Genomic DNA, 23,461 nt, shown 5'->3' with positions numbered 1-23,461 from the left:
GAATATGAAAACACCAAATCAAAACAGTCCATTTTCAGTGCTGCTCAGTGTTCACTATCTGCAGGCAGCCGCAATTCAAAATCGCCCACTAAAGCAAAATCGCAACAGAGAAAGGAGCGACCAGGAGCTAAGTCCAATCTAAAAACCGCAGACCCAGATCTTCAGTGCCGCACCCAGTTAATCCACAGCCACTTCCAGGACAGCGGCGACACGCGGTGCATGTGGAAGGGCATCCAGGACATCACCAATTACAAGAAAACATCACCTGACTGTGCAGGTGATGCCTCCCTCCCAGATGCGCTGAATAACTTCTATGGCCGGTTTGAGGCAGAAAATGATGCGGTGGCGAAGAAGTCCACCCCTCCTACAAATGACCAGGTGCTGTGTCTCACTGTGGCCGAAGTGAGAAGAACCCTGTGCAGGGTCAACCCATGGAAGGCTGCTGGACCAGACGACATTCCTGGTAGAGTGCTCAGGGGATGTGCAGACCAGCTAGCAGATGTTCTCACTGACACCCTCAACATCTCCCTGAGCAGCGCCACAGTTCCAATGTGCTTCAAGGCCGCCACCATCGTCCCCGTGCCCAAGAAGTCTTCAGTGTCCTGCCTCAATGACTACTGTCCTGTTGCACTTACATCCATCATCATGAAGTGTTTCCAGAGGCTCGTCATGAGGCATATCAAGACCCTGCTGCCCCCCTCACTGGACCCCCTGCAGTTTGTGTACCATCCCAACCGCTCAACAGATGACGCCATTGCCACCACCCTCCACCTGGCCCCAACGCACCTGGACAAAAAAGACACATACATTTGGATGCTGTTCATAGACTTCAGTTTAGCATTCAACACAATCATCCCTCAGAAACTGATTGGAAAGCTGAGCCTACTGGGCCTGAACACCTCCCTCTGGGAGGTCCCTGGGAGACCTCAGTCAGTCTGGATCGGGAGCAGCATCTCCAACACCATCACACTGAGCACAGGGCCCCCCCAGGGCTGTGTGCTCAGTCCACTGCTGTTCACTCTGCTGACCCACGACTGCGCTGCAACACACAGCTCGAACCACATCATCAAGTTCGCTGATGACACGACCGTGGTGGGTCTCAACAGCAAGAATGATGAGTCAGGTTACAGAGAGGAGGTGCAGCAGCTAGCGGACTGGTGTAGAACCAAGAACCTGTCTCTTAATGTGAAAAAAACAAAAGATATATTTGTTGACTTCAGGAGGGCACGGAGCGACCACTCCCTGCTGAACATCAACGGGTCCTCAGTAGAAATAATTAAGAGCACCAAATTTCTTAGTGTCCACCTGGTGGAGAATCTCACCTGGTCCCTCAACATCAGCTCCGTAGCAAAGAAAGCCCAGCAGCATCTCTACTTTCTGCAAAGGCTGAGGAAAGACTATCTCCCACCCCTCATCCTCATCACATTCTACAGGGGTTGTATTGAGAGCATCCTGAGCAGCTGCATCACTGCCTGGTTCGGAAATTGCACCATCTCTAATCGCAAGACCCTGCAGCAGATAGTGAGGTCAGCTGAGAAGATCATCAGGGTCTCTCTTCCCGCCGTCACAGACATTTACACTACACGCTGCATCCGCAAAAGAAACAGCATTATGAAGGACCCCATGCACCCCTCGTACAATCTCTTCTCCCTCCTGCCATCTGGGAAAAGGCTCTGAAACATTCGGGCTCTCACAACCAGACTATGTAACAGTTTCTTCCCCCAAGCTATCAGACTCCTCAATCCCGAAGCCTGGACTGACACCTTGCCCTACTGTTATTTATTGTAATGCTTGCACTGATTTGTGCACTTTATGCAGTCCAGTGTAGGTCTGCAGTCTAGTGTAGCTTTCTCTGTGTGGTTTTTTTTATGTAGTTCAGTCTAGTTTTGTACTGTGTCATGTAAACCATGGTCCTGAAAACATTGTCTCATTTTTACTGTGTACTGTACCTGCACTTATGGTCGAAATGACAATAAAAGTGACTTGACTTGACTTGATCCTCCGACAGCATCAAGGTGGGGGGAGAGAGAGAGAGAGAGAGCATCTGAATGCAGGAGCCTTCCTTCAGGAGCAGTGAGCGAGAGGGAGAGAGAAACCATCACATGCAGAGACCTTTCTCTGGCAGCAGTGAACGAGTGGTTGAACAGTGAACTGTGCGTGAAAAATGGAGTTGATCATGGGCTCACAGCCTGTCTCTAAGTTCAAGTGCCTGCCTTGTTATTTCTTAAATGTTGTTGTAGTATCTGCTCCAGCATCCCATCAATATTGTTTCCAGATTCTAACCATCCTATTGGTTAAAAACAAATTCTTTGATCCCCTTTAAATCTCCAATCCTTGACCTTAATTCCTCTCCAAGCACTCTAATGTTAAACACTTCTACTATAAAGGTAATTTTCCGCATGTCCATCCTATGCCTTCTATCATTTTGTGTGGCTAAGTACCTCAAGAGTTAATGAGTTCATTTTGGAACAATGCTAGCTTTCTGGCATGTCATGCAGTTCTTTTTTTTCAACTCTCAGCCTTCTAAGCCTCCAGCATTATCTGGTTAGAAATTATGATTGTTTTCTTTAGTTTACTGTGCAGTATAATTTCCATCAATATCCCTCACCTTTGCTGTGGGAAGTGGGGTGAAGATGCTGCCCAAGACATATGTGATCTGTAAACCTCACCCACTGAAGCTTCTGGCAAAACCAAATTGGCCAGATCATATTGATCTTCAGCTTGTGATTTCTCAGACAAGCCAGAAGTCCATGAAATGTGGGTCAGATTACTCCATTCATCCGCATCTTCACATTGCAATATGGATGTCAGAGACCAGGCAGGAATGCACCTGATCTCTCACACTGGAATCTACAGGTTACTCACAAACATCCTGGGCTAAATGGCCAGAAAAATTTCATGTGAATATGTAGTGTGACCTCATTCACTTAAACTTCATTGCAAAGGTAATTCGTTTCATGATGTGCTTTATTTTTAATTAATCCCAATGCTTTTATGAATCTTTCAGCATTTTGAGCTGTTTTGAATAATTTTTTATTCCTTCGCTACCTTTTAAAAAATGGTTTTATGTTTGACAATATAGTTTCTGTAGGCCATCAACAGAGAGCAGCCTCAGGATCCACCTCCTCACACCTTGTCAGTGGTCTCAGACCAATCTAAAATGCACAGGTAATCTGGTCTCTGGTTCATTTTGTCCCACAGAGCTACATAATGTAAAATATGCTGTGGGAAACTTGTTAGAAGTAAGTGGAGACAGCAAGCTAAATTGAGCACAATCCCTCATTTACACACATTAAATGAGAAAAAGCACAGAAGCTGATATTCAGTGTTTGAAAGTGCGGCTTTTAAATGAATCCCCAAAAGGTGACTGGAGTACTTTTTGAAATACTGAAACCTAGGAGTTATGGAAGAAGAATATGATTTAGGAAGAATATGATAGGAAGTGAATTATATATTCATTCTATACAGAGTTTTGACAGATCAATCTGGATTGTTGCCTTTAGTTTTTGGCACTGTATCTTGGAGATAATATATGGGTAGTACTGCTATAATGTTGTAGTTATATTCCTAAGAACACTTGTATTATGCTAAGTCACATTATTGCAGAACAGGCTGTAGATTTCCTCAACATAAGAGATTCTGCAAATGCTGGAAATCTTGAGCATGCTAGAAGTACTCCGCAAATCAGGTAGCATCTATGAGAGGAATAAACAACGAATGTTTTGGGCCGAGATTCTTCATCAGGAGTCCTGTCTGACACATGGAGTTCCTCCGGCTCTAGATTTTCAGCATCTGCTGTTCTCTTGTGGCCGCACAATGCAAGTAATTGTCCCTAATCTATTAGTGGTATTATAACCAATCTGTGTTATAGAACTATTTGCATTGCAATTAGAGGGGTGCAAGTTCATCCGAATGATATTTAGGGAGTTATCATCAGGTTGGGTTGAATAAAACTGCTGTGTTCCCATGAGTGGATACAGCACCTATTCTGAAGGAAATGAAGTGACATTTCAGTGAAACACTTGCAGCAGAACTCAGTCATCAACTTGGATTGCTGTTTACTTCTTTCCCGATGGATACTGCCACCTGCTGATTATTTCCTGCATTTTTGTTGTTTTTGTTTTGCATCAGGTGTCTGTAATCAACAGGACTTTCCCTTTTGAAGACTACGTGTTACAAGATGGGCTTAAGTAAGTTCAGGTTTTCATTTTACATTTTCCTTAGGAGCTGAAGGTCTGGAGATTGATTTGAGTCTGGAGATATCATAGGAGGAAGTATGCATTCTGTTTAATACATATTTGCATAAAGGTAGAGGACAGGGAAAGAAAGGAGGAAATTAACAGAACCAAAACAAAATGTTTTTGAAGCAACTATATTTTATTGCATACCTGCAATGATGAATAGTGTAAAGATCAAAGCCCAATGCACATTGTCTGCAGTCTTATGCAGGAGTATAGTTCTCATAAAGCAGAGAGGGGTTGTGAGCTGCAAAGAGGGTACAAAAAAAGTTTCAGCATGATTTAAGTAAATGCGGTGAGCAAACAAATGCATGCCAAGTACACTATGACTTGGATAAATGTGAGGTTATCCACTTTGACTCCAAAAATGGAAAGTTAGGTTGTTACCTCAATGGTGATAGATTGGGAAAGATGAAATCATAATCAGAACAAAACAAAAACGAAGTCCGTTTTAGTGCAAAGTGGTCTTGGTATTTCTGAACTAAAGCTATTACAGTTTTGTAGTTTGGTTTAGGAACTGAATAGTGGAATAGAAGTAATTGCTTTTGATCCTGACAGTGTGGGACTTCAAGTCTTTATGCATCCTGGCTGACGGTAAATGCAGAAGGATGGCATTGCTCAGATGGATGGGATCTTTGGTAAGAGAGATTGTCTTCTCGAGGCAGTGCCTCCTGTAGATATGACCGATGGTAGGGAAGGATGTGCCTGTGATGTATTGGGCAGAGTCCACTACTCCGCAGTTTCTTACATTCCTGCGCATTGGAATGGCTGTGGCAGACCATGATGCAACTGGTCCAGCTACTTTCAACATTGCCTATGCCAAAGTTAGAGTGTTTGGTGACAAGCAGAACCTGCATAATCTCCAAAGAGAGGAAACACACTCATACACTTTCTTTCTGATTGCATCTATATGTTTGGTTCAGGGCAGATCATTTAATATGTTTGTATTTAGAGCTACTGGCTCTCCACATCCTATTATTCAGCCCAAAACATTGACTGTACTCAAGATGCTGCTTGACCGCTTGAGTTTCTCCATCATTTTGCAAGTGTTGCTCAGATTTCCAGCACCTGCTGATTTTCTCTTGTTTGTACGTAACAAGCAAGTCTTTTTGAATATGTACAGGGCCTTCAGGACCTACAGGACTTTACATTTCTTTATCTGGGGAAGGAAGTTCTTAGCCTGGAGAAGTTTCGTAAAAGGTTTCCTGTGACTGCAGGAGTAATTTCCAAGGAAAGATTGAGACAGTTTGTCCTATATTCATTGGAGTTTAGAAGAATAAGAAGGAAATTTATAGAACTTAGGAAGTTATAACAACATGAGACAGCCTGCACATAAGGAGTATGTTCTAGGTGGATAAAGAGTCCAAGACCATGGGGTAACCTCTTCAGAGTACAGTGAATGCCATTTAGAACTAAAATTGGATTAAACTTCTTCATCAAGCAAATGATGAAACTGTGCAATTCTCTCCAATGGCAGAGAGGGAAGGCTAAGTCAATAAGTACATTCAGGAAAGAGGTAGGTACATTAAACATGAAGATAGACGTGGGGCAACCAAGTGGATGGATAGCTATAATCGCATTGAATGATCAATGAGCCTACTCCTACCTTAAATTTCTATTTCTCTGTTTCTGTTCTCTGATTATACAGTATATTTTAAAGCTTTGAAATGAGTAAAATGACACAATCAATGTATTCAGATGTTAATATTTAAGACCATAAAATATAGGAGCAGAATTAGGTCATTTGGCCCATCAAGTCTGCTCTGCTATTTCATCATGGCTGTTCCATTTCCTTCCCAGCCACAAACTCCAGCCTTCTCCCTGCATCCCTTTATGCCATGACCTATCAAGAATCTATCAACCAATATCATACAAGTTTCCTCCCATCTCAGTCCAGGTTATCAATAGATCCTTTGAATCTGTTTTTTGTTTATACTATTCCTCTTTCCTAGCGCATGAGGTAAGAGCTTCCATATCCTCATTATTATCATATATGATCACGACAGTGAACTTGTACAACTTTCAACTAGAATTCAGGTCGTACTATTCTATCAACAGAAAAACATCTTTCAATGTAATTCCTCTTCTTACTCCTCGACACATACATCATACTCAATCCTCAGACTTTCAACAATTCAGCCGAACACTATATTGCAAGACAGTATGTCAACTAAATGATGTAAAAGCATAAGAAATGGAAGCAGGAGGTGGCCATTCACTCTTTTACCTGCTTTCTCATTCAATAAGATCATGGTCAATCTTTTAATTCAGCACTATTTTATTAAACTAACCATTTTCCCTTGACTCCCCTAAAATCTGAAATTCTATCTACTTCTGTTTTCAATATATTGGGAGTTTAGTGGTATGGGGCTGTCACCCTCCAACTCCAAAGGCCTGGGCTCAATTCCTATTCAATGATGTTGCCTGTTGACATGTTTCCTACTGACTGCATGGGCTTCCACCAGAAGATTCAGTCTCCTCCCACATCCCAAAGATCTACTACTTGCTAGGTTAATTGCCTCAAGTGTGTGGGTGTGTGGTAGCGTGTGGAGGGAGCCAGTGAGAATGTAGAGAGAAGAATGTAGGGTAAGTGTAAAAGGATGTTTAGTAGCCGCTGTGGATCTAGCGGGCCAAATTCTTTGTTTCCATGCTTCTTGATTCCATGACTTTACACTCCGTCCTCTTCAGTAAGGAATCCCACAGAAACATCATGCTCAAGGTGAAGAACTTCATTATATCTGTCCTGGTCAATCCTTTATTTTGACACAGTGACTCATACTTCTATACAGGGGAAGCATAAGCAGAAAATACTATGTCAACCCATATAAGAATTTCATATTTTTCAATGAGTTCACTGTTCATTCTAAACTCGAGACAGACCTAGTCTGCTTAAACTTCACACTTGTGACAAACTTACCATCCGAGTGATTTAGAAACATAGAAAACCTACAGCACAATACAGGCCCTTCGGCCCACAAAGCTGTGCTGAACATGTCCTCACTATAGGAATTACCTCGGGTTGTCCATAGACCTCTATTTTTCTAAGCTACATGTACTTGTCCAGAAGTCTCTTAAAAGACCTTATCGTATCCACCTCCATTACCATTGCCGACAGCCTATTCCATGCACTCACCACTCTCTGCATAAAAAACTTACCCCTGTCATCTCCTCTGTATTGACTTCCAAGCACCTTAAAACTGTGCCATTTCATCCCTGGGAAAAAGCCTCTGAGAATCGACACTATCAATGCCTCTCATCATCTTATACAGCTCTATCAGGTCACCTCTCATCCTCCGTCACTCCAAAGAGAAAAAGCCGAGTTCTCTCAATCTATTCTCATGAGGCATGCTCCCCAATCCAGGCAACATCCTTGTAAGTCTCCTTTGCACCCTTTCTATGGCTTCCACATCCTTCCTGTAGTGAGGCGAACAGAAATGAGCACAGTACTCCAAGTGGGGTGTGACCAGGGTTCTATGTAGCTGCAACATTACCACTCAGCTCCTAAATTCAATTCCACGATCATTGAAGGCCAATACACCATACGTCTTCTTAACCACAGAGTCAACCTGTTTTGAGCATCTGATGGACTCGGATCCCAAGATCCCTCTGATCCTCCAAATTGCCAAGAGTCTTGCCATTAATACTACATTCTGCCATCATATTTGACCTACCAAAATTAACCACCTCACAGTTACCTAGGCTGAACTCCTTCTGCCACTTCTCAGAGCAGTTTTGCATCCTCTCGATGTTCTACTGTAACCTCTGACAGGCCTCCACACCATCCATAACACATTAACCTTTGTGTCATCAGCAAATTTACTAACTCACCCCTCCACTTTCCCATTCAGGTCATTTATAAAAAATCATGAAGAGTAAGGGTCCCAGAACAGATCCTTGAGGCACACACTGGTCACCAACCTCCATGAAGAATATGTTCCATCTACAATCAGTCTTTGCATTCTATGGGCAAGCCAATTCTGGATCCACAAATCAATGTCCCCTTGGATCTCATGCCTCCATACTTTCTCAATAAGCCTTGCATGATGAACCTTAACAAATGCCTTGCTGAAATCCATATATACTACATCTACTACTCCACCCTGGTCATTGTGTTTAGTCACATCCTCAAAAAATTCAATCAGACTTATGAGGCACGATCTGCCTTTGACAAATCCATGCTGACTATTCCTAATCATATGATGTCTCTCCAAATGTTCATAAATCCTGCCTCTCAGAATCTTTTCCATCAACTCGCCAACCACTGAAGTAAGACTCACTGGTCTATAATTTTCTGAGCTATCTCTACTCCCTTTCTTGAATAAGGAAACAACATCCACAATCCTTCAGAACCTCTTCTGTCCCCATTGATGATGCAAAGATCATCACCAGATGCTCAGCAATCTCTTCCCTCATGTCCCACAGTAGCCTGGGGTACATCTCATCCAGTCCCGGTGACTTATCCAACTTGATGCTTTCCGAAAGCTCCAGCACATCCTCTTTCTTAATATCTATATGCTCAATTTTTTCAGTCCACTGTAAGTCATCCCTACATTTTACAAGATCCTTTTCTATAATGAATACTGAAGCAAAGAATTCATTAAGTACCTCCAGTTCCATACATACTTTTCCACTGTCACACTTGATTGGTCTTATTCTCTCACGTCTTATCCTCTTGCTCTTCACATACTTGTAGAATGCCTTGGGGTTTTACTTAATTCTGTCTGCCAAGGCCTTTTCATGGCTACTTCTGGCTCTCCTAATTTCATTCTTAGGCTCCTTCCTGCTACCCTTATAATTTTCAAGATCTCTATCATTACCTAGTTTTTTGAACCTTGCATAAGCTTTTCTTTTCTTCTTGACTAGATTTTCAACAGCCTTTGTATATCACATTTCCTATACCCTACCATCCTTCCCCTGTCTCATTCAAACAAAAATATGCACAACTCCATGCAAATATTCCCTGAACATTTGCCTCATTTCTGTCGTACATTTCCCTGAGAACTTCTGTTGCCAATTTATGCTTCCAAGTTCCTGCCTGATAGTGTCATATTTCCCTTTAATCCAATTAAACACTTTTCTAACTTGTCTGTCCCTATCCCTCTCCAATGCGGTGGTAAAGGAGATAGATTTGTGATCACTATCTCCAAAATGCTCTCTCGCTGAAAGACCTGACACTTGACCAGGTTCATTTCTCAGTACCAGATCAAGTACAGCCTCTCCTCTTGTAGGTTTATCTACATATTGTGTCAAGACACCTTCCTGAACATACCTAACAAACTCTACACCATCTAAACCCCTTGCTTCAGGGAGATACCAATCAATATTTGGGAAATTAAAGTTTCCCACCACAACAGCACTGTTATTATTACACCTTTCCAGAACCTGTCTCCCTACCTGCTCCTCGATGCCCCTGTTATTATTGGGTGGTCTATAAAGTACTGTAGTGTTATTGACCCCTTTCTGTTCCTAACTTCCACCCACAGAGACTCAATAGATAATCCCTCCATGACTTCCTCCTTTTCTACAGCTGTGACACCACCTCTGATCAGCAGTGCCACATCCCACCTCTTCTGCCTCCCTCCCTGTGCTTTCTGAAACATCTAAATCCTGGCACTCTAAGTGATCATTCCTGCCCCTGAGCCATCCAAGTCTCCTTAAGGTCACAACAGCATAGCTCCAAGATCTATATGGTGAAGCTTTACTACTCTTTTTCTTTCCTTCAGCACACATAAAGGATAAAACACACAAGAATAAAATCTAAAACTACTAATTTCTCAGAAGGTCAGAAAACAGTGGCAGATCAAGAAAGTGAGTTAATATATTGTGTCGATGATCCCTCTCCAGAACAGAAATGTCATGCAGTGGCTGCATTTGAAGAGCTCATAATCTAACTTATTAGATGAGACAGTGGAAATCAAAAGAACTGGATGAACCCATCAGTTCTCCCTCAGGCTGTAGGCATATTCCTTTTTCTATTATATTCTTTTGCATATTAATTCACCTTACTTACTTTCAATTGATCAGTTCTTTCCTTTTCATAAGATTATTCAAATGGGCTGATGTCCTTTCCAGAGAAAGTATTACATTTTTGCATTGATTTTGCAACCAATTTTTAATGGAAATTTGTGTATCAAAGGTCTTCCTGAGCTCCACGGTCAATCATAATCGAAGGGCTAATAGGATAATTTACTTATATCGCAATATTGCTTGCAGTAGTAAATTGTGCTATAAAGTATTTCTTTACTGCACAAGGGATTTAACAAGTGGCACTTTTGGTATCAGTTCCCATTTTCAGGGACTTGATTTACAACTATATTCTAACTACTGTCATTTCTTTGTCAGAAACTTTGCTCTTGACTTTAGTCTTCTGGTATTTGTTTGTTATGATTATACTTCTGAGAATAAATGTTTAAATATGTTTTTGTGTTATTGTACGAACGACGAAGAGGAATCTTAATGCATTGGGCAGGTGATACATTCAAAACATGTTCTTTAAGCTTGTTGCTGGGAAAATTTGTATTTGGCATGCTGCCTTTTTATATTATTTGTTTTCTAGAAGAGGGTGTCCTCCTATGCTAGCTGCACACCAACCCATCTCCTCATTGTCATCTGCTCCTGATCTTTATCATTTGTTAGTTCTGTAGTCTGCGTACCTAGATGGCCCTGCCTTTGGCTGCCTGAATCATAGTCATGGGAAATGTCTGCCTAAGTGCTCTTTGCCTTGCTCAGAGTGCTTTCCACTCCGTTCCCAAAATGTAGCACCTATCAATCTTCATCAACCTGTCCTACTTCCTTCTTTAGCTTGACTTCAACCATCATTGGGCGCATCTGCACTTAAAGGTTGATCTCCCGGAAGGTCTGAAGCTCAGGATTTTGAGACTTATGAAAACGTATTCATCTGCATGACATGCTTTGCAAGCACTTAAAGGAACAATAACAGTAACTCAAAGAACCTCATGCTTTACTGTGCTTTTCTTGTTTCCTCTACTCCCACATGTTGTCCACTGTGCCTGTTCATTTTGAGTGAGACAACTTCCTTGGTATTTGCCTTCCAAATGTTAACTGTTACTTTGCCATTTAAGCAGAATGGTAACTGGAATTTGAATTTGAATTTATTTAAATCTTACATCCATCCCACAACGTGAAGGAGTAAAACTCTTTGTGTTATGATCCAGTTGCAATGTACAGAGATGTGAATTTAAAGGTCTAATGGCTTGTAGAAAGAAGCTGTCCCATAGCTTACTGTACCTGGCTTTAATGTTGCAGTACCATTTGTCAGATGGAAGCAGCTGAAACAGTTTATGGTTGAGGTGACTGATGTCCCCGATGATCTTCTAGGCCTTCTTTCTACACCTGCTACTATAAATGCCTCAATGGAGGGAAGTTCACATCCACAGATACGCTGGGCTGTCCATGCCATTCTCTGCAGTGCCCAGTGATCAAGGTTGGTGCAGTTCCCATACCAGGCCTTGAAACAGCCTGTCAGGACGCTCTCAATGGTGCCCCTGTCGAAGGTTTTGAGGATTTGGGAGCACATGCCAAACTTCCTCAGTTGCCTGAGTGGAAGAGACACTGTTGTGCTTTTTTGCCACAAAGCTGGTGTGAACAGTCCAGGTGAAATTGTCGGTGGAACTTGAAACTACTTACCTTCTCAACTGCGGACCCATTAACATTGATTGGGCCAAGCCTGTCTCCATTCCTCCTGTAATCCATAATCAGCTGTTTTGTTTTCTGGACATTGAGGGAGAGGTTGTTATCCTGGCACCACTCTGTCAGGGTGTCACCCTCTCCTCTGTAGGCTGTCTCATTACCGCTAGAAATAAGGCTGATCAAAGTCATGTCACCTCTGAATTTGATCAGCAGATTGGAGCTGTGTGTGGCAGTACAGTCATGGGTGTAAAGGGGCTAGAGAAGAGGACTCAGAACACAACCCTGCGGTCACCTGTGTTGAGGGCCAGAGGGCTAGAGGTGAGGGAGCAGCTCCTTACCACCTGCTGGCAATCCAGTAGGAAGTCTAGGATCCAGCTGCACAAGGTGGGGTACAGGCCAAGCTCTCAGATTCCTGTTGGGTCTGGAGGGAATTATGGTGATGAGTGCTGAATTGTAGTCCAGGAACAGCATTCTAACACATGCATCCCTCTTCTTCAAGTGAGTGAGGACAGTATGTAGTGCTGTGGCTATGCCATCATCAGTAGACAGGTTCCATCAGTAGGCGAATTGGAGGGAAATGATGGAATTTCACAAAGACACAGGAAAATGATATTTAATTATGGATAAATAGCATGTTTCATGTGGTATGCTTGATTTGGTAGTGATCTATTCAAGTGCTGGAACCAGTGGGATATTCGGGAGCGCTGAATCTCCTAATTGTGCCATAAAAATGTAACATTAGGTCAGTATGCTGGAGGAATAGGTCAGAACGCAGTGTCCAGAAGTCCCACTGGAATTATTAGGATACTGAGGCAGCATGGTAGTGTAGTGGTTAGCACATTCACTTTCCAGCAATCACCAACCGGTGTTCAATTCCCACCACTGTCTGTAAGGAGTCTATATGTTCACCCCATGATCGAATGGATTTCCTTTGGGTGTTCTGGTTTCCTCTCACATTCCAAAGATGTAGGGGTTAGGGCTAGTAAGTTGTGGGCAGTTTTGGAAGATCCCAGAAGTTGGAGATGCCGGAGGGAAGCTGATAGAAGGGCACCAGAACAGCTTGCCTGTTGCAAAATCCTTTCTGGTATTTCAAAGGATGCTACAATGTGACAGGTACAGAATTCAGCCTGTGGCCTCTTTAATGTTTATAGATAATTGCTGCTCCTTCAATTTTCGTTTCATCCAAATTGAACAAAATTAACTTATGTAAAAGGTTGGAGAAGATGGAATGAAATGAGAGGCAAAATTGTAGATGACTGAATAATATAGATTTTGGAGCATATGTGCCCTTCCCAGCTTTATATAACAATTACAGCACATAAACAGGCCATCTCGGCCCTTCTAGTCCATGCCAAACGCTTACACTCACCTAGACCCACTGACCTGCAATAACCCTCCATTCTTTTCCTGTCCATATACTTATCCAATTTTTTTTTTAAATGACAACATCGAACCTGCCTCTACCACTTCTACTGGAAGCTTGTTCCACACAGCTACCACTCTCTGAGTAAAGAAGTTCCCCTCGTGTTACCCCTAAACTTTTGCCCCTTAACTTTCAACTCATGTCCTCTTGTTTGAGTCTCCCCTACTCTCAATGGAAAAAGCCTATCAACATCAACTCTATCTATCCACCTCATAATTTTAAATACCTCAATCAAGTCCACCCCAACCTTCTATGCTTCAAAGAATAAAGACCTTATCACAGTATTCTAAAATATTTAGTTTGTAAAAACAGCCAAGACTTTAAATCATTAATATCTAAGTCAGAAACATATACAAGGGATCACCTGTTTTGTGTGTTTATGAAGGATTTCTGAATAATTAGGTAGGAAGTCCAGCAATGTTCTGAATGCAAGATTGGGTGCCAGACCCCAATGCTAAAATTCTTAGCATTTTGTCCATTCATGGTTCAAATTGACCTGTGGACTCTAAATCAGTGACTTGAGGTGCAGCCTATAATAATGTTTTGAAATCTGTATAGTTGGGTATGTTAATGAACACTACTTTTACTCTCTCAAAGAAATACATCCTGCCCAGAAAAGGAGCACTAAAAGGAATTTCAACATTTCCAACAAATTGCAGAAATTTAGCAATTTCTTTTTCACCTCAGCTGTATAGACAAATTAATGAGGGAAGAAAGAAAAAGTCAGAAAGAAGGTCAACATATATGGGTAGGTCCTTCTGAAGATTTATTTTGATGTTGGTACCAGAAGTAGAGAAGGCAGCGGAGAGGGATGACTGGAAGAATTGGATCAGCCCATGATTGAATGGCGGAACAGACTCAATGGGCTGAATGGTCTACTTCTGCTCCTATATCTTATGGTCTTATAGACTTATGGACATCCCAAACTAGAAATTTAATTGGAATAAAGAACTCCACTGAAAATGGAAATGTTTTATTCACAGCTGATAAATGTTACACTTCAATTTCCTCCTTGAGTGCTCATCTGGTGGAACAGATTGTCCATCCAGTTATGACCTGCTTCATTATGACATGCTACATGCTTTCCAAGTAACAAATTGTTTTCCAAGGATAAAGAAACACGACAGCCAAATTCAACATGGCGTGATGAATAATAATTTCAGTACTGTTGATTGAGGGAAAATATTGGCCAGGTCATCTCCTCCCTTGGTCTTTGAGCACTGTCATTGGATTTTTTGGATCCACCTAAACTGATAGGATCTAAGTTTGACACACATCAAACCTGTAGAAGGTATTGGAATGTCAATCAATGTTACACATTGAACAGTTGGAACAGGATTTGACTTTCTGATCTAGTGGCAATAAACAATAGAGTGCAGGTACAATAGTACCAGAACATATTTCTGTTATCATCTACCAGAGAAAATCTTACCCTTTATATGCAAAAGCTTACCTGCTGTTTGCAAAATAAGTCATAAGATGAACTGGGCTTATTACTATGACAGAAAACAGGCATTGGATTCATGCCCAATTTAACAAGGTGCAGCTATGTATTGGCATAGGGAATGTAGAAAGGAATGGATTGAATATCAAGCATGGCATATGACTGAAATATTACAGAGTTCATTAAGTTCCTGGTGCGATAGCAATGTTCCAGGAGTAGGCTTGTTTCCAGAACTTTATGATCCAATAATATATGTGCATGAAAATTGACCCCCTATGAAGATGCGGTAAATTCTACAACCCCTGGGTGATTCATTCTGTCTGTAATGCCTGTGGAGTGAAGGTGAAAATTACCACAACCAACAACAATTTGATCGGTGATTAACTGCAAGTTCTAGCAGCTTTAATTTTTGTTTACAAATGACAACAGATCCTTCTAGCTGCTACAAAATTACTCAAGTCCATTGTGCATGCATAGTTCTGTGTGCTCCAGGGCTCCCAAAAATAAATGATTTTGATGGGTATCTGTGCTTCAAAATTACTGGTGCAAAAATTAAGACAAAAGTACTCTGAATCAGTTTTGAGATCACATTGCATTCATCTGAAATGTTAAGTATTGTTTCTCCTAGCTAGCGTTAGCAATCTGTAAGTAAGTTTGATCCTGCATTCAAGACAAACAATAATTGTTCTGGCGGAATGAAAAGATAGATTGAATTTCATGACAGTTTCTCACAATCTATTCAGTAGCCATATTATAAGGAAATGCTTATTGATTTTACTAGTGCTAATGGCAACCGACTACCAACATTTCTTTGGTTTCAAATTCTGCTGTTATAAAACTGGAGCTGTGATGTTTCTTCATTTCAGAAGAGTTTCAATATTCAGAGTTAGATGTGCGATCTGTGCAGGTTATAAACATCACCTGACTGACACAAATTTGAAGCTGTCCTCTGCTGAACTGTGCTCTTAATCTGAAGATTACTTCTTGACGGTGCCCAGGGGAGCAGCACTTTTGACAAGATGTAACGTTAAGCTTGTCATGGAGTTGCTCTCTTGAGTGCCATCAACTTGAGCATCGTTTTCCGATGGAGTAACATTGCCAGTAATGTTGGAGTTTACTTTCTGATGACACATTTTCCTGGCAAGATGTTCTACTTACAATGAAACAGAGTGTCACTATGATGTTAATGGTAACCGATGATTTAAAGAATTCAAATAACCTACAAGACTGCTAATTACTATGTATATTTTAAAAAGTAGTGATTTGGGGGCATCCGAAAAATTGTTTAACTAATGATATTAACTTTTATTGAAATGCTGCCAGGCGTAAAATTTAGGATTTAGGTTCTACGCGGTTATTCTAGTTATAATGAGGTAACACTGTATTTATCTAACATCACAGACAGATGCGTAACTATTCAAACCCATGCAGGTGCTGTTATTATTTACTTTCAATTTGTTTTTCTGCTGCAGAGTCTGACAATTGCATCAGAAATCAGGTCAGAGCACGCTCATGAATAACGTAAGTGAGACGGTCAGTGACAGTAAGGTATTTGCCTTGTCTGAGTTATTTAGTGTTTCAGTGTCTCAATCAAACATAATAGTTTAATCTAAAATGCAGTGGATTTATTATTTTAAAAAAAACTTCTTTAATATCTTCCCACATTTCAGAAGCTATAATAGATATTGATTGTCTCATCACTCTTTCCATTTAAGAAACTGAAATCCATCTGACACCATCTTTCTAGCTGACCCTTTCCAGATTATAACATCTTCCAGGATTCGTTGATGTCAACTGTATCAACTCACGTCTTGCTTTTATTGATGGTTGATTCAAGCTGCATCATACCTACATATATGGATTGTATAATATGAATATCCTCGGTGATTAAAACCATAGACTTCAGCATCTCCTAAAGCAGATGGAGCAAATTTTCCTGAGACAAAGCCGATATAAATCAATAAGCTGACTTGCTTAACAAATAAGATGAAGATACAGGAAAGGAAACATTGTTTTATGCTTGCATTACTTCAGTCAACTTTATTACGGACAGTGTATTCATGCAGACCTTATCCTTAGAAATGCCACAAGTAAAAGGGTAGAGCAGAACATTTGGACTTGTAGCACCAACTACACATTGCTACATAGATTAGTTCTGTTCGTTAGTTTGTGCCTAACGGCTCCAAGAACCTGGGTTGAATTCTGACACAAAGAGTTTTCACATTCCCTGTATGACTGCATGGGATATATTCTGGCTCCTTTGGTTCCCATCCTTATACCAAAGGAGTGAGAGTAGGTTAATTGGCCACAGTAAATTACTCCTAACTTACTGCCTGTTATACCACTGGTGTTTATGTCAGCAATGAGGGTCCTCCATCTGTGGTGATGTTCAGGGCTTCCTTCCTCATGTCAGTCGTTTCCTCTCGGATTTCACTACTACCAGTCATATACAATAAGTCCCAGCTGGATGCTCAGGAATACCATTGCACTCAGATGTGGAGAGATTCTTCATTACTGCTTACGTAACAATTTAGTTTTACCAGTCAGGTTTGTTATTCCTGGGCTGAAACCTCACACCTCCTTGGTGTGCAGTAATTGCAAAAGGTATCAAAGGGCACTTGACAGGCATGTGTGAAAGAGAATAAATTGCAGGGAGGTAAGGAGAGAGGAAATGGGACTGCTGGGAGGGCATTCTGGGAGTTGATAAGGAATTGAAGGGAAGAATTTGTTAAATAATGCTATGTTTAGCATTAGTCTTATTATGACTAACAGTATTCAATAGAATCCATGTTCCTGTGTCTATCAAACTTCAACATGACAGTGGAGCATGAGTAAAGTTCAAAGTAAAATCTATGATCAGAGAACATAAATGTCAGCCCATACAACCCTTTGATATGATCCACACAGTGGTGTCATCAGCAAACTTGAATATGGTGTTGGAGATGTACTTAGCTACACAGCCATTGGTGTAAAGTGAGTAGAGCATACACAGCCCTGAGGAGCACCTGCGCTGATAGAGGTTGTGGAGGAGATGTTTTTGCCAATCTGAATTGACCGGTGTTTGCAAGTGAGGAAATCCAGGATCCAATTGTACAAGGAAGTGTTGAGGCCCAGGTCTTGGAATTCACTAATTAGTTTTGAGGTAATGATGGAAGGAATCTATTTCTGTTGGAGTAGAAGGAACCTGGTGGAAGACCAGCAGGAAGGGAACTACATGGGACATCTATACCTGGATGAAGGACATCCTGAAACAAAGAATACTTTCTCCTGTTTTCCATCTAATTTACATGATATAATTCAGAAGAATGATGTGGGATCTAAATGCAACAACAAAATACTAAAAGACCTTAAAAGTGTGGATGTGGAGAGCATGCTTCCATTAATAGGAGAGTCAAAGGATGTCACTTTAAAATTGAGATATGGAGGAATTTCTTCAGCCAGAAGCTTGTGAGTCTGTAGAATTCATTGTCATGTTGGGCTATGGAGGCCAAGTAACTTTAGATAGAAATTGATTGGTTCTTGATAGGTTCTTTGAGGAAGTAACCAGCTGGGTGGACAAAGGAGAGGCAGTGTATGTCATTTACTTGGATTTTCCAAAGGCATTTGATAAGGTGCCTCACATGAGGCTGCTTGACAAGATAAAGAATGGGCAAAAAAGTGGCAGATGGAATACAGTTTTGGAAAATGTTTGATAATTCATTTTGGTAAAAGGAACAGTAGTGCAGACTATTATCTAAATGGGGATAAAATTCAGACATCAAAGATGCAAAGGGACTTAGGAGTCCTCGTGCAAGTATCCTAGAGGGTTAATTTACTGGTTGAGTCTGTAGTAAAGAACGTAAATGCAATGTTGGCATTTATTTCAAGAGGGATAGAATATAAAGCAAGGAAATGATGCTGGGCCTTTATACAGCACTAGTCAGGCCACGCTTAGAGTACTGTCAACAGCTTTGAGCCCCATATCTCAGAAAAGATGTGTTGTCATTGGAGAGAGTCCAGTAGAGGTTCATGAGGATAATTCTGGGAATGACGTGGTTAACATATGAGGAGTGTTTGGCAGCTTTGGGATTGTATTGACTGGAATTTTGAAGATTGCGGTGGGGGGGGGGGTGGATCTCATTGAAACATACTGAATGTTGAAAGGACTAGATAAGTTAGATGTGGAGAGGATGTTTCCTGAGGTGTGGGATTTCAGAACCAGAGGGTTCAGCCTCAAAACTGAGGGGCAATGATTTAGAACAGAGGTAAGGAGGAATATTTTTAGCTAGAGAGGAGTGAATCTGTGGATTGCTCTGCCACAGACTGTGGTGGAGGCCAAGTTTTCAGGTATATTAAAAGTGGAATTTGATAGTTTCGTGATTGGTCAGGGCATCAAAGGATATGGTGAGAAGGCAGATGTAAGGGGTTGAATTGAATCCAGGATCAACCGTTATAGAATGGTAGAGCAGACTCGATCGGCTGAATGGCCTAATTCTGTTCCTATGTCCTATATTGGTATACTGGTTGTTGTCCAAATTTGCAAATAATTGATATATTTATAACTTAGCTCGCATAGAAGTCCTAAAACTAAGATACAGTGCTCCTATCTTTCAGTGGTTCCATTTTCAAATTTTATTCCCTTCCCATCAGTTATGTTTAAGAGGTCATACACCTCTTGTCATGAACTTTTGATTTTTAACTGTTGTTAATGAAACCTAGAGCATGGCCTTTCTAGAAATGCTTCAAGCTACAAAATTCCTTCAAAGGTGGTCTGGAAATTGGAAGAACTTTTGCTGATAATTGGACCACCTGTGTAACCCAGTTGCTTATAGACTTACATAAATTGCCATTCATTCTTATCACAACACTGCATAGCTTGGGGAATGAGGTCAGATGGCATTGAGTTGCTGTCTAGGATCAATGGATGATGAGGAAAATACAGTGAACGAGTAATGCATGAGGCCTACATGTGGATGATGGCGTCCATTTCCAATAGTTGTTATGGTGACTCCGAGAACATTTGTTTAAACTGTGGGATTCTTGCATGCTTGAACTGGGGACTGTTGCACTAATCACACTCTGCCATTAAGTGTTGAATAAGTGAGATTATTGACTCTCCAAAGAGAACTCAGTGCAATTGCTCCTTTGTGTTGACTTCCTCTTTTCCTCCATGTCAGTGAGTTCCTCCAGCAAGTTTTATGTTGCTACAGATTCCCCTGTGTCCTCATTGCACTTCATTCTCCTTTGTCACAGCAAACAATGTGGTTTTGCTCTGATCCCAGAGGCTTCTTGTGGAGTAGGTTGTCACTCACTCCACGCACATTACTTTGCAGACTTCATATGTCAGCTCTGACTAACAGTGGAACTGACAGGACTTCCATTCTATGGTAAGAGAGCATGCATCAGCCATACGTGCAATCAATGTCCAAAATTCTGGCAGCAGATGTCATATCATGTCCCACCTCTGCCTGTAAGGAGTTTGTACATTTTCCCCATGACTGCGTGGGTTTCCTTCAGGTGCTTTAGTCCAAAGACATACCGGCTGGTAGGTTAATTGATCATAGTAAATTGTTCCATGATTAGGCCTGGATTAAATCGGGAGTTTCTGGGTGGCATGCCTCGAGTGGTTGGAAGGGTCTGTTTTGTTCTGTATTTCAATAAATAAATAAATATTTCTGTAACTGTTTGTTATGCCATTTATGTTCAAGCCAACACCACAAACCAGAGGATGGCCTCCATATGATAAGGTCTATCCACTTGCAATGTGGTGCAGAATTCTGATCGGCAACTCCTGCACAGAATGTACACAGTGGAAATCATATCTTTACATAAGCTGTGTTGGAGCATATCACTGGTCTCTTCAAATCCGTATGCATTGTCTAGACTTCACTGTAATAGTCCTGCATTACAAGTCAAAGTGGATGTCAAGATGGAGGTTTGTCTTCTGCATATTGCATAACTTTGGCATCAGGTAGAAATAGCCTAGTCACTAATACTATGTTGAACAACCGAGAGGCTGAAGGATAAGGAAGAGGGAGAACAAAGCTTGCGAAAGGATTAAGAGAGAATAGTACAGTCGGCCCTCCTTATCCGTGGATTCTGCATGTATGGATTCAACCAACCATGGACTGTGAAGGCACGGAAGTTCTCTCTCCAGCACTCGTAGTTTGAAGATGTACAGACTATTTTTCCTTGTCATTATTCCCTAAACAATGCAGTATAATAACTATTTACAAAGCATTCACATTGTATTAGGTATTATAAGCAATCTAGAGATGATTTAAAAGTACAGGCAATCCCTGGGTTATGAACGAGTTCCGTTCCTGAGTCTGTCTTTAAGTCGGATTTGAAGTTGGAACAGGTATTATTTAGTGTCAGTTAGGCAAACATTTGTCTTATTATATAGTAGATATTTTACCTTTCTATGCATATAAAACACTTAAAAATTGTATGTACTCCAATAATTAAACCACTGAGTTGCTTAGTAATCATTGTAGCTTTCATCGGGGCAGGGCCTTTCTCACTTTATCCTTTAAAATTGTTCCGATTGTTGACCGATGTAGCCTAACGCTTTTCCAATGACTGATGGCATTTCCCCTTTTTCCGATCACTTTATTGCTTCCACTTTATTTTCAATTGTGATCATGATTATTTTTGTGAACAGAAACACTGCAGGTTTAGCGCTCCGGTGCCAGGACCGAATGTCCACCACACTGAGACAGGTTAAATAAGGTCTGGGGTTCCACTGGGTCCTAAAGACCACCACAGTGAGACGGGTTAAATAAAGGACTTCAGCATCCGCGTTTTTTGGTATCTGCAGGGGGGTCCCAGAACCAATTCCCCATGGATAAGGAGGGCCTACTGTACTTAGAAAGTCTCTGTCCTTGAATAACACATCCACATGCAGAGCCAACTCTCCATTCACCAATGATCTTGCTTACCTGTCCTCTCACTGTTTATTGTAATATTAGGTTTGCCATACTATGACATATATCATGAAATTAAATAATTCCATATCACACACAGAAAAACAACTGATCTCCTTTCAGAGATCCCAGATTGTCTTTACTCATCCTAATGCCCTTTAAAAAAAGCTTAGCGCCTGGAACATGGCTGGTGAAAGGCTTTCTGGAGAAGATGACAGCAAACGTTAGGTGGTCTGGATTCTAAAAGGCTCGCCTCCATTTGATGCTTTATTTTTTTATCAGAAGTATCAGTCTAGATATTCGACTTGAGGTACTGGTGGAAAGGCAACGATTTAAAGGTGAATCTTAAGATATGACAGTTAATTTGCAAGACTCACCCACTAATGGGCCACATCACCCCAGACTGTTCTGGGGTCTTAGCAAAGTTCAAAATCTGTTGCTTGACTGCCGCGTATTCTGGAAAAGCAGGTAGTATTGAAGGATGATTTTGAAAAGACCTAAGCATAGAACTGGGAGAACAGTTTGCAGGCTTCCTGAGGAGAGGTAATAGTTTTGTGCTCCCATTATCCACTGTCACCCTTTCTGAGGTAATACCGTAGCAGTTCTGCTGATCTGTTTGACTCTGTGACTCTTTGCAAGCCCCTTCAAATCAATGGTATCTCTGAGCAAGCCAATCTAATCAGATAAATGAGCACCTGCTTCCTCATTTATGTGCTGAATGCACGTGTTTGCACACATATTGAAGCTGGTACATTTACCTTATAAACATTCACTATGACTGGGCTCACATGTTAGCAATTACTTCCGTTCTGAAAATGTTGGGTTCCAAGAATTATGCGAAGTTCCTGTGGAAGGCAAGTTATTTAACAGGTTGTTCAACAGCATCAACAAGGGGCTGGAAATGATACCATTCAGATCCTTCTAACTAACTGGCCTTTGCACATTTGCTGTATACCTAAACAAAAATGTGCTCCCAAGGCAGCCTTCTGGGTTAGACGTAGCCCACCTTGTTATTTGCCTTCACATAACTGAGGGGCACACCTAACTCAGTGGTTGATCTGAGGGTTTCCCCACTCTAACATCAACCTTAACTGCAGACAGCATGATCTGGAAAACTGGGAGAATTTCGAACTATGGTGTGGATATAATGGGCATTCAGATCTGAAATGCATAGAGATTTCTTTTTATAGAAGGTGTGAATCTTTGGAATGATCAGGTGTGGAGGGTTGATAAGGTTAAATACTTAAGTTCAAAAAGTTCATTTAAATATTTGGGACAGACATGCATGTTCATATTAAATGATTGGACATTGTCAGAGGGTGAGATGCTCTAATCCTGTTCTAATATTCTTGTGATCTTGGGTTAAAGAAAGAAAAGGAAAGGGAAAGGAAAGAGAAAGAGGAAAGATACAAACCTTGACTGGCCTTCTCATAATGCTTTTACCAGCTCAAAGCAAAGATCATTGAAAAAGAAACTGTTGCCAATAGTGAACTACCCCACTGCTCATTTGCTTAAAAAGTTATATGGCTAAATAATACAAACAAAACCTGATGAAAATACTCAGCAAATTAGTCTGCATCAAGGAAACAGAGTCAACATTTCGGAACTGGTTATAATGTATGTCTATTTTATGTAATTGAATTCTGCTAATTACAGTAACTCATTTTATAATGTATCAATAAAAACATTCTATTCCTTAACTATTTAGATAGTCTGTGATCTTTGCAAAGAGTTAAAAGAGGTAGGGATGATTTAAGCATTGGGCCAGGTTGAAAAGATCACGGTGTCGGGGCCAGAGGTG

General features: G+C 41.0%; 1 long non-coding RNA gene across 2 annotated transcripts in view; it reads left to right on the top strand.

Annotated features, from left to right (window-relative positions):
- Positions 1 to 4,145: 4,145 nt before the first annotated feature.
- The window catches only part of LOC132395032 (uncharacterized), a 72,232-nt gene continuing 52,916 nt past the window's right edge, over positions 4,146 to 23,461 (top strand). For both annotated transcript variants that reach the window (XR_009512498.1, XR_009512497.1), the window contains exon 1: positions 4,146 to 4,190. This is a non-coding gene — a long non-coding RNA (uncharacterized LOC132395032). The remainder of the gene's footprint in view (positions 4,191 to 23,461) is intronic.

This window comes from Hypanus sabinus, chromosome 6, assembly GCF_030144855.1.
Source record: "Hypanus sabinus isolate sHypSab1 chromosome 6, sHypSab1.hap1, whole genome shotgun sequence".
Lineage (NCBI taxonomy): Eukaryota > Metazoa > Chordata > Chondrichthyes > Myliobatiformes > Dasyatidae > Hypanus > Hypanus sabinus.
The sequence above is the reverse complement of the archived record's forward strand: the minus strand, read 5'-3'. Positions and strand labels throughout refer to the sequence as shown.